Below are 8,013 nucleotides of genomic sequence, written 5' to 3'. Positions count from 1 at the left end.
GGCACTGAAGAGGCAGAGGGGACAGGGGCACTGAAGAGGCAGAGGGGACAGGAGCCCTGAAGAGGCAGAGGGGACATGGGCACTGAAGAGGCAGAGGGGACAGGGGCACTGAAGAGGCAGAGGGGACAGGAGCACTGAAGAGGCAGAAGGGACAGGAGCACTGAAGAGGCAGAAGGGACAGGAGCACTGAAGAGGCAGAGGGGACAGGGGCACTGCGGAGGCAGAGGGGACAGGGGCACTGAGGAGGTAAAGGGGACATGAGCACTGAAGAGGCAGAGGGGACAGGGGCACTGCGGAGGCAGAGGGGACAGGGGCACTGAGGAGGTAAAGGGGACAGTAGCACTGAAGAAGTAGAAGCACAGAAGAGATAGGAGAGGGCAGAGGCATCAAGGAGACAGAACAGGACAGAGGACTGAGGGCACAGGAGAGGAACAGAGTCACCAAGGGCACTAGAACTAAACAGAGGCACGGAGGGCACAAACGAATAGAGGCAACGAGCAGACAGGGGCACTGAGCAGACAGCAGTGAGAGGGGGTTTGAGGAGACAGCAGGGGTCCTAATAAGACAAGAGGAACAAAGACAGTGGCAGAGGGAGAGAGCAGGGTCAGAGAGTCAGAGGGGTGTAAGACTCCGTGAGACTGGGATAGAAGAGAGACGGCCTAGGACAGGAGAGGAGGAACTGACTGGGGGAAAGGGAGATCCCCGAGTCAGGGCGGATCTAGCTGTGGCACCAGAGGTCATCAGTCTCCAGAAGCAGGAGACGCCCAGGAGAGGCAGCCAACAGTGATGGGTAAGTATGGGCTGCTGTCAGTCCAGGAGACATTTACATCTCAGCAGGGTTAAGACCGGCTCTATCCAGAGCCTGGGGATGTGAGGGGGATTGGGGGGAATGGCGGTAAATCTTGTGTGTATAGAATCAGGTGGCGCTGCCCTGTGCATAACTGAGATGTTCTACGCAGAGAAGGAGGTTGTTCCGCGCACAGCAAAGGGGTGAGGGTGGAAAAGGAACAATCTGAATGCGTCCCGTTATCCTCAGTTGGGCGGCTTCTGTGTTCCCGGATAGGGTACTGCCCTTTGTGCAGCTGGGCTGCTCTGCTGCATTTGCAAGAACCCTTGAATGTGCAGATATCGTATTTGCTTTTCATAAGACAGCGCTGCTTCATGCACAGTTCGGGACATCGCTATGCACAGCAGAAGGCTGCCGCATTCACAGCACGGTCCTGCACTATGCATACCTGAGGGCTGCTGTACGCACAACTGGTATATTCGCTGTGCACTGCAGAGAGCTCTGTATGCACTGCTCTGCACATCTGGCCCATAGTGCTTGACGCAAGGACAACACAAAGCCTTCAATAAAATTTACAAAGGCACACAAGGCCCGATTTGCGAGGCCATGGCATGCGTGGCTTTGTAACGAAATGAATTCAGCTGCTTTGGACGCAGTGGCGGAGGAGCATCGCCCCACTGGCTCACAGCCAGCAGGTGAAAAATTAAACGATATTCTATCATCTTTTTTTTCTCTCCTGCTTACTGAGCCAGCGTGCATAAGCAGAGCTGGACTGGGAACCAAAACCGGCCCTGGCAAAGTGCTCGGCCGCGCCCCACGGGGGTTCAGGGTGCGGTCGAGCTGTTTTCCAGGACCCGTTTTGGCCGATTTCGGTACATCAGCCGATATTTCAGCTATGCTACAAAAACGGCCCTGTAACAAAATCGGCCCCCATTGGCCCAAAACCGGCCCCCAACCATGGCGGCCCACCGGAGAAATGTCCGGTGCCCGCTTCGGCCAGTCCGGCCTTGTGCATAGGGAGGGAAGGAGCCAGGGCCATAAGATGGGGGGAGGAGGACTGGTTTGTGCACTAAGAGCTCATGTGTGTTTGGATGGCCATATTAGGCCGCCCAAAAACACATGTGCACTTAGGTTTGTCCAAGTGTGCTGTAATGAACAGCCAGGTTGGAGAAACAGCACAGACTCCCTGTCCTGAACGGAGCATCAAGCCAGCCCTCTAAGTCCAACTGCCACACAGCTCAGCACGGTGATTGCACAGGGAGTCTGTGATGCTGTTCCAGTGTCTGCTGGGACCAGGAAGAACACAGAGGTCCACTAGGACAAAGGAGGCGGCTGTCAGCTTCAGGTAAGTTCCTTTTTTAAAAATGATGAGCCCCCCATGTTCCCCCTCCTGCACTTCCTCCTCCACCGGCCCTACAACTTTTAGTTTTTATCAGCTGCCACTGCTGCTTCTGCTGCATTACTTTACATTTTAACTTGGGAGGCTTTCCCATGAATCCACCCATGGAATTTGGCGTATTCCCAGATTTACAAAGACTTTTAAACCTGAAAATGTGACAAAATGCTATTCCTTCCCAAGTGAGGTGTAATGAGGAGAAATTTCTTTATTTCTCCTTTTTATTTCTTCCCTCCTGGTGTGCTGCAGCACATGGGGAAAGAGGTAACGACTCTAAGGATCATTTTTGTGCAGGAAGATGAAAACAAACCTGACTTTAGTGCAGACACCCTTTACCATGGTGCAAAGGTGCCGGCGTTGGTGCTAGGCAGCACACAGTGCACCAGCGCAAGGAGAGAGCAGAAGTGCTCCACATCTTTGTACATATGGAGCATTTCTGCCCTCTCCCTTTCATGCAACACAACCAGAAATTTTACTTGCTGCCCTACGTTGCGTGAAAGTTTAGCAAATGTATTCCCAAGGGCCTTCGCTGTGCACTGTAAAGGACTGCTCTACACATATGGGGTCTGTTTTGTACACAGCTGAGATACTGGTTTTAACACAGATGGCCACAACCATAGACAACACAAGGTGTAAGGCTACTTGAAGCAAAGTATCTGGGCTGCGCTATATACAATTATGTTCTTTATAGGACCAGAGTCAACTTTAATCATCTTGTGGGGGCAGATTTACTAAGGGTTTTTCGGGCACTCTCACAATGCTAAGTGCTGCAAGTGCCACAAAATATCACAAACCGCAGCAAACAACAGCAATGGATCAGCTTACACTGGTAAAAGTTATTTAGCACTGAAAGTTGCCCATCGCGCTGTGCCCAAACCCATTTGCACAATATCCCTATGTAGGAAGCTGTCTCTGTATATGCTAATGTATGCAGGAGATTATATCTGAGGTGGTCCACCACAAAAACCTTAGGTTTCGGAGCAAAGATAGAATTATTAAAATAGTTTGATCTAGCTTTGTCCAAAATCCTAATGCCAAAGAAAAGCAGGCTAACGCACTGGGTCAAGAATATATATTTCCTGATATACCTACATGTAACGTGTGCTTTATTGTAAACAACACATTTTAAATATCTTACACCTGTGCTGGTGCTTATATGTAGGAAATTGGCATGAAGGGTGTACTTACAGTTCAAAGCCTACATTAGACAGTGGAGTCGCACCTTTGTGCCACAATGCAAGGTTCTGTGTGACACACTGCAGCCAGATTCAGCAAAAGTACTGCTGATGATGTTATTGGCAAGCGACTCTTACTAAATCAGATACACTAGTTTTCACCCTTCGCACAATGCAGGCTGCAATTTTGCATGCAGTACTCCCTTGCATGAAGGACAGGAAATCCGGTACTTGGGCCTGAGTTACGTATAGAGCCCATTGTCCATACATACCAAGATGCACTCTTCGTGAGCAGACCCAGACAGTGTGCCCAATTATATAAAATATGCACTTTCCTCAGGGCAAGTAAGAGAGCTGACAGTTCGCATCCGTGCTGAGGAGAGCACATAGTAAAGGAAAAAGCTGTGGTTAGAAACAGCAGGCCTAGGTTTAACTAGAGGTGGACTTGGCTCTGTTTATTAAGAGAAAGGCATCTCATTGCAGGCAGGTGCAGCACTTTACTGTATCCACCTGCAGGAGAATGCCTAGGATCCTTGGAACCCACTTTCCACCCTAGCAAGGGGAGGTCTCAGATTGCACTGATTGTTCGCCACCTCATATGTGGCACACAGAATGTGCGTATCCTGATGACTTCCTAGAAATGTGAAGTTAAGAATAGAAAATGTGGGATGTATGACGTTACAACGCATACTTTTACAACGCCTACCTTTACATCGCAAGTTTTACAACGCATACCATTACAACGCATAATGCTTTTGGGTGCTGGATAGTGAATAGTTTAATTTACTACTCCAACTCCAGTCCCCGTGGATAGTAGGAAAGGTTATTGGATAGTAAATTAACCTATTCCCTATCCTAGAGCGCCCCCCAGCGCTATGCGTTGTAATGGTTTGCGTTGTAAAAGTTGCGTTGTAATGGTAGTTCGTTGTAAAAGTTTTGTTGTAAAGGCTGTATACCGAAAATGTGTACTTACCTATATATACTTACCCTCATCACACTCTCTCTCTCTCTCTCTCTATATATATATATATATATATATATATATATATATATATATATATATATATATTCACTGAAAAAACCATAGGTTTCAGGTACTTTATAGTTAGTTGAAGATTTCACTCGTATAAAACCATAGAAATTCGGCCATTATAGTTATCTCAAATGACATCACTAATGACATCATCCAGTGACTGTGTTTTTCTATAAAGTATAAAAATATGTTTTATATATATATATATATATATATATTTTTTTTTTACTAACCTGTAAGGCAAAACGTGTCTGTCGGGGGGGGAGGGGTGAGGGGTCTACAATAAACATCTTTGGAAGGATACCTGCGTGCTCTCTGTCTTTGGCTCTACAAAGCTGACTGTGTTGGAATATATATATATATATATATATATGTCCACTCCACTCCTTCCATGAAAGAGAAAGATATATATATATATATATATATATATTATATATATATATATATATATATATATATACCAAGGTGTATTGAAGTACGAGTGGGTGCATGAGTGTCTGAATGGATGATTTAGTAGGTCTGTGACTCACAATATAAGTGAGTGAGTAAATGTGTCTTACTGAATGCCTGGGTTAGAGACTAAACTCTGTGAATGTCTTTATTAATCTGTTAGTTAGTGTGTAAGCAGCTGCATGGCTTGGTGAGTAGCTACATGAGTGTCTATATGGGTTATTTATAGGTTGTCTGAGTATCTGTATGGGTGCCTGAGTGTCTTTGTGGGTGGGTGGCGAGGGTGTGTGACTCTGTGCATAGATATGTGAGTGGTTGTTTCACTGGGTGTATAGGTTCAAGAGTGCATATGGAAACACCTGTATGGGTGGGTGAGTGTGTGTATGGGTGTGTTGGTGAGTAAATGGATGTCTCAGTGGTGCATGTGTGAGTAACTACATGTTTTAAAGCAGAATATGTGAGTGTTGGAGTATATAATGACTATATGTGAGAGTGAGTGATTGCAAGAGTATCTGTATGGATGAGTGTTTGTGTGTTTCTATGAGGGATTGTTTAAGAGAGTAAGTATGTGTTAGTATCTCTATAAATAAGTGTGGTGGTGTGTGTATGACTGTATAAGCAAGGAAATGGGTGTGTGATAGTTTGTTTGCATGACTGACCAGGTGTATGAGTAACTCTTTGGGTGAGTGGCAGTGTGTGAGTGTCTATATGGGTTTATGAGTGGATATATCAGTGGCTGTATAGATTAATGACTGTGTGTATGAGTGACTGTATGGGTTAGTGGGTGGATGTGTGTGTAGATGTATGAAACACTGAGCAGGTATGTACTAACTGCTATTGGTCTGTCTATGGTTTCGATATTGGTGGTCTGTATTTTAGAGTGGGTGTATGAAAGGTTTTATTAGGGTATGAGGAGGTGCATCAGATGATCACATGGATGATGTCATCAGTGATGTAATTTGAGATATCATCAGTGATGTCACTGAGCAAGTCATGAGTGATGTAATATGTGATGTCATCAGCAGTGCATTGCGGGGGCGCAAGTTATATTTAGGTCTACTAACTATAACGGCCGAATTTCTATGGTTTTATACGAGCTGGAGCTGCGTTCCAGAGAGGTGTAAAAATGGGCGTGGCCTGGACCACCTCTCTGCAACGCAGCCCTGTGGCGCTTACTGGAGGTACCTGGGGTGCCAGTTGGCCCCCAGGAACCCTCAGGATTCAAGGGGACTTAATCCTCCAACTTAAAATGCGCCACAGGTCATTTGCACACTTGTCACATCAGGCCACGCCCCCTCCCTGCACCACTGTGAAACGCGCCCCCTGGAGCGTTGTAAATTGGAGAATTAAATCTCCTTGAGTCCTGAGGGTCCCTGGGGGCCAATTAGCCCACCTGCTACCTCTAGTAAGCGCCACAGAGCTGTGTTGCAGAGAGGTGTAAAAAGGGGCGTAGCCTCTGAACACCTCTCTGCAAAGCAGCTGCCTGGCGCATATTGGAGGTACCTAGTGGGCTAGTTCGCCCCCAGGGACCCTCAGGATGGAAGGGACTTAATCCCCCAATTTACAATGTGCCAGGGCTGCGTTTGCACACTTGCTATATCAGGCCCCGCCGGCCCCTCCGCCACCCTGCACCACTGTGGAAACGCGCCCTCTGGCACGTTTTAAATTCGGGGATTAATTCCCATTGAGTCCTGAGGGTCCCTGAGGGCCAACTAGCCCACCAGCTACCTCCATTAAGTGCCACAGAGGTGTGTTGCAGAGAGGTGTAAATAGGGGTGTGGCCTCTGAACACCTCTCTGCAACGCAGCTCCCTGGAGCATACTGGAGGTACCTGGTGGGCTAGTTCGCCCCCAGGGACCCTCAGTATTGAAGGGGACTTAATCCCCCTAGTTACAATGTGCCCGGGGCTGCAGGGAGGGGGCGAGGCCTAACCGTGATGCCGGTTTTATTTATTTATTTATTTATTTTACAAGGGGGGCTGTGTGGCCCCCCTTCTTTTACATTAATTGTGGCCCCGGGGACCCCATCCCCCAGGGCCTGCTCTTTTTTTCCCTTTTAAAAAAATCCGGCCCCCCTCCGTATGCCCGGGGAGACCATCCCTCAGGGCCGACCTTTCCTTTTTGTTTTTTAAAAAACAAACATTTTTAGGGGAGGGGGTTGTGTGCCCCCCCTCCTGGGCCACTTCTGACCCCGGAGATCCCATCCCCCGGGGCAGGCCCTATCCGTTGGGGACCGTGAGGGGAGCCCAAATGCCCCCACGGTCCTGCCGGCTCCCAGCGACCTGCAGGAGCCGGCATTGCTTTTCCACATGGGGCGCTGCTAACATGCAGCTCCCCGTGTGGAAAAGCAATCTGCTTTGCTTCATTGAAGCGAGAGCAGGTTTCAGTTTGCAATGACAGGGTGGAAGCCACTCGGCTCCCGCCCTGTCATTGCAAACAGCAGTGTCCCGGGGGTGGCCACCCCATGACACTGCAGGAGCCGGCCCTGGGGTGTGGCGGTCCCCAGGGCCATGGAGGGCTCCAGGAGGGGAGCCGCATGGCCCCTCTCTCACCTAATGCATAGCCCCGGGGAGGCAGTGGTCCCCGGGGCTCGCGGTCTGTAACAGACCCCCACATTTGAATATTAGTGCCCCGGGGAGTTGGCGGTCCCCGGGGCATGTGGGGGGGGCTCGGAGGAGGCCTCCCCACGCATTAAAAAAGAAGCCCTGGGGTTGGCGGTCCCCGGGGCTGCGTGCCCGCCCGCAACTTAATAATCTTGCTCCGGGGAGGTGGCAGTCCCTGGGGCAGTGTGGGGGGGATTGGGGCCCCCCCACACATTTTTTTCACTGCCTCCGGGACTTGGCCCACCCGGGGGCTTCAATACAACATAGCGCTGGAGACCACGCTTCGTTTTTTTTTTTTTTTTTTTCTGGGCCGATTCGCGCACCCAGCGCAAATTCAACCGGTTTATGTTGGAAAAAATGCTTTTTGGGCCCTGGGGGTTCCTGTAGGACCCCCTGAGCAAGTCTAGGTGGTCACGGTGTTTCTACCCTGCCCCTTTTTGTTATTTGTCACCTTTTTTGTTCTGTTTTCTTGTGCCTCAGCTACCAAGGCACAAAATGGCTGCCAACACTTCCTGGTTTGGAGTGTTGACAGCCAATTAGAATAAAGCTCGTGGTCGGGGGGGTCTGTGG

The 8,013-nt window shown here is 49.1% G+C and overlaps 1 protein-coding gene across 1 annotated transcript in view; it reads left to right on the top strand.

The window, feature by feature from the left end:
* Positions 1-359: 359 nt before the first annotated feature.
* The window catches only part of ARID5A (AT-rich interaction domain 5A), a 256,119-nt gene continuing 248,465 nt past the window's right edge, over positions 360-8,013 (top strand). The window contains exon 1 of the mRNA XM_078666996.1: positions 360-790. The gene's annotated coding sequence lies outside the window, so the exon portion shown is untranslated. The remainder of the gene's footprint in view (positions 791-8,013) is intronic.

This window comes from Lissotriton helveticus, chromosome 11 (assembly GCF_964261635.1).
Source record: "Lissotriton helveticus chromosome 11, aLisHel1.1, whole genome shotgun sequence".
In the NCBI taxonomy this organism is placed as follows: Eukaryota; Metazoa; Chordata; class Amphibia; order Caudata; family Salamandridae; genus Lissotriton; species Lissotriton helveticus.
The sequence above is the reverse complement of the archived record's forward strand: the minus strand, read 5'-3'. Positions and strand labels throughout refer to the sequence as shown.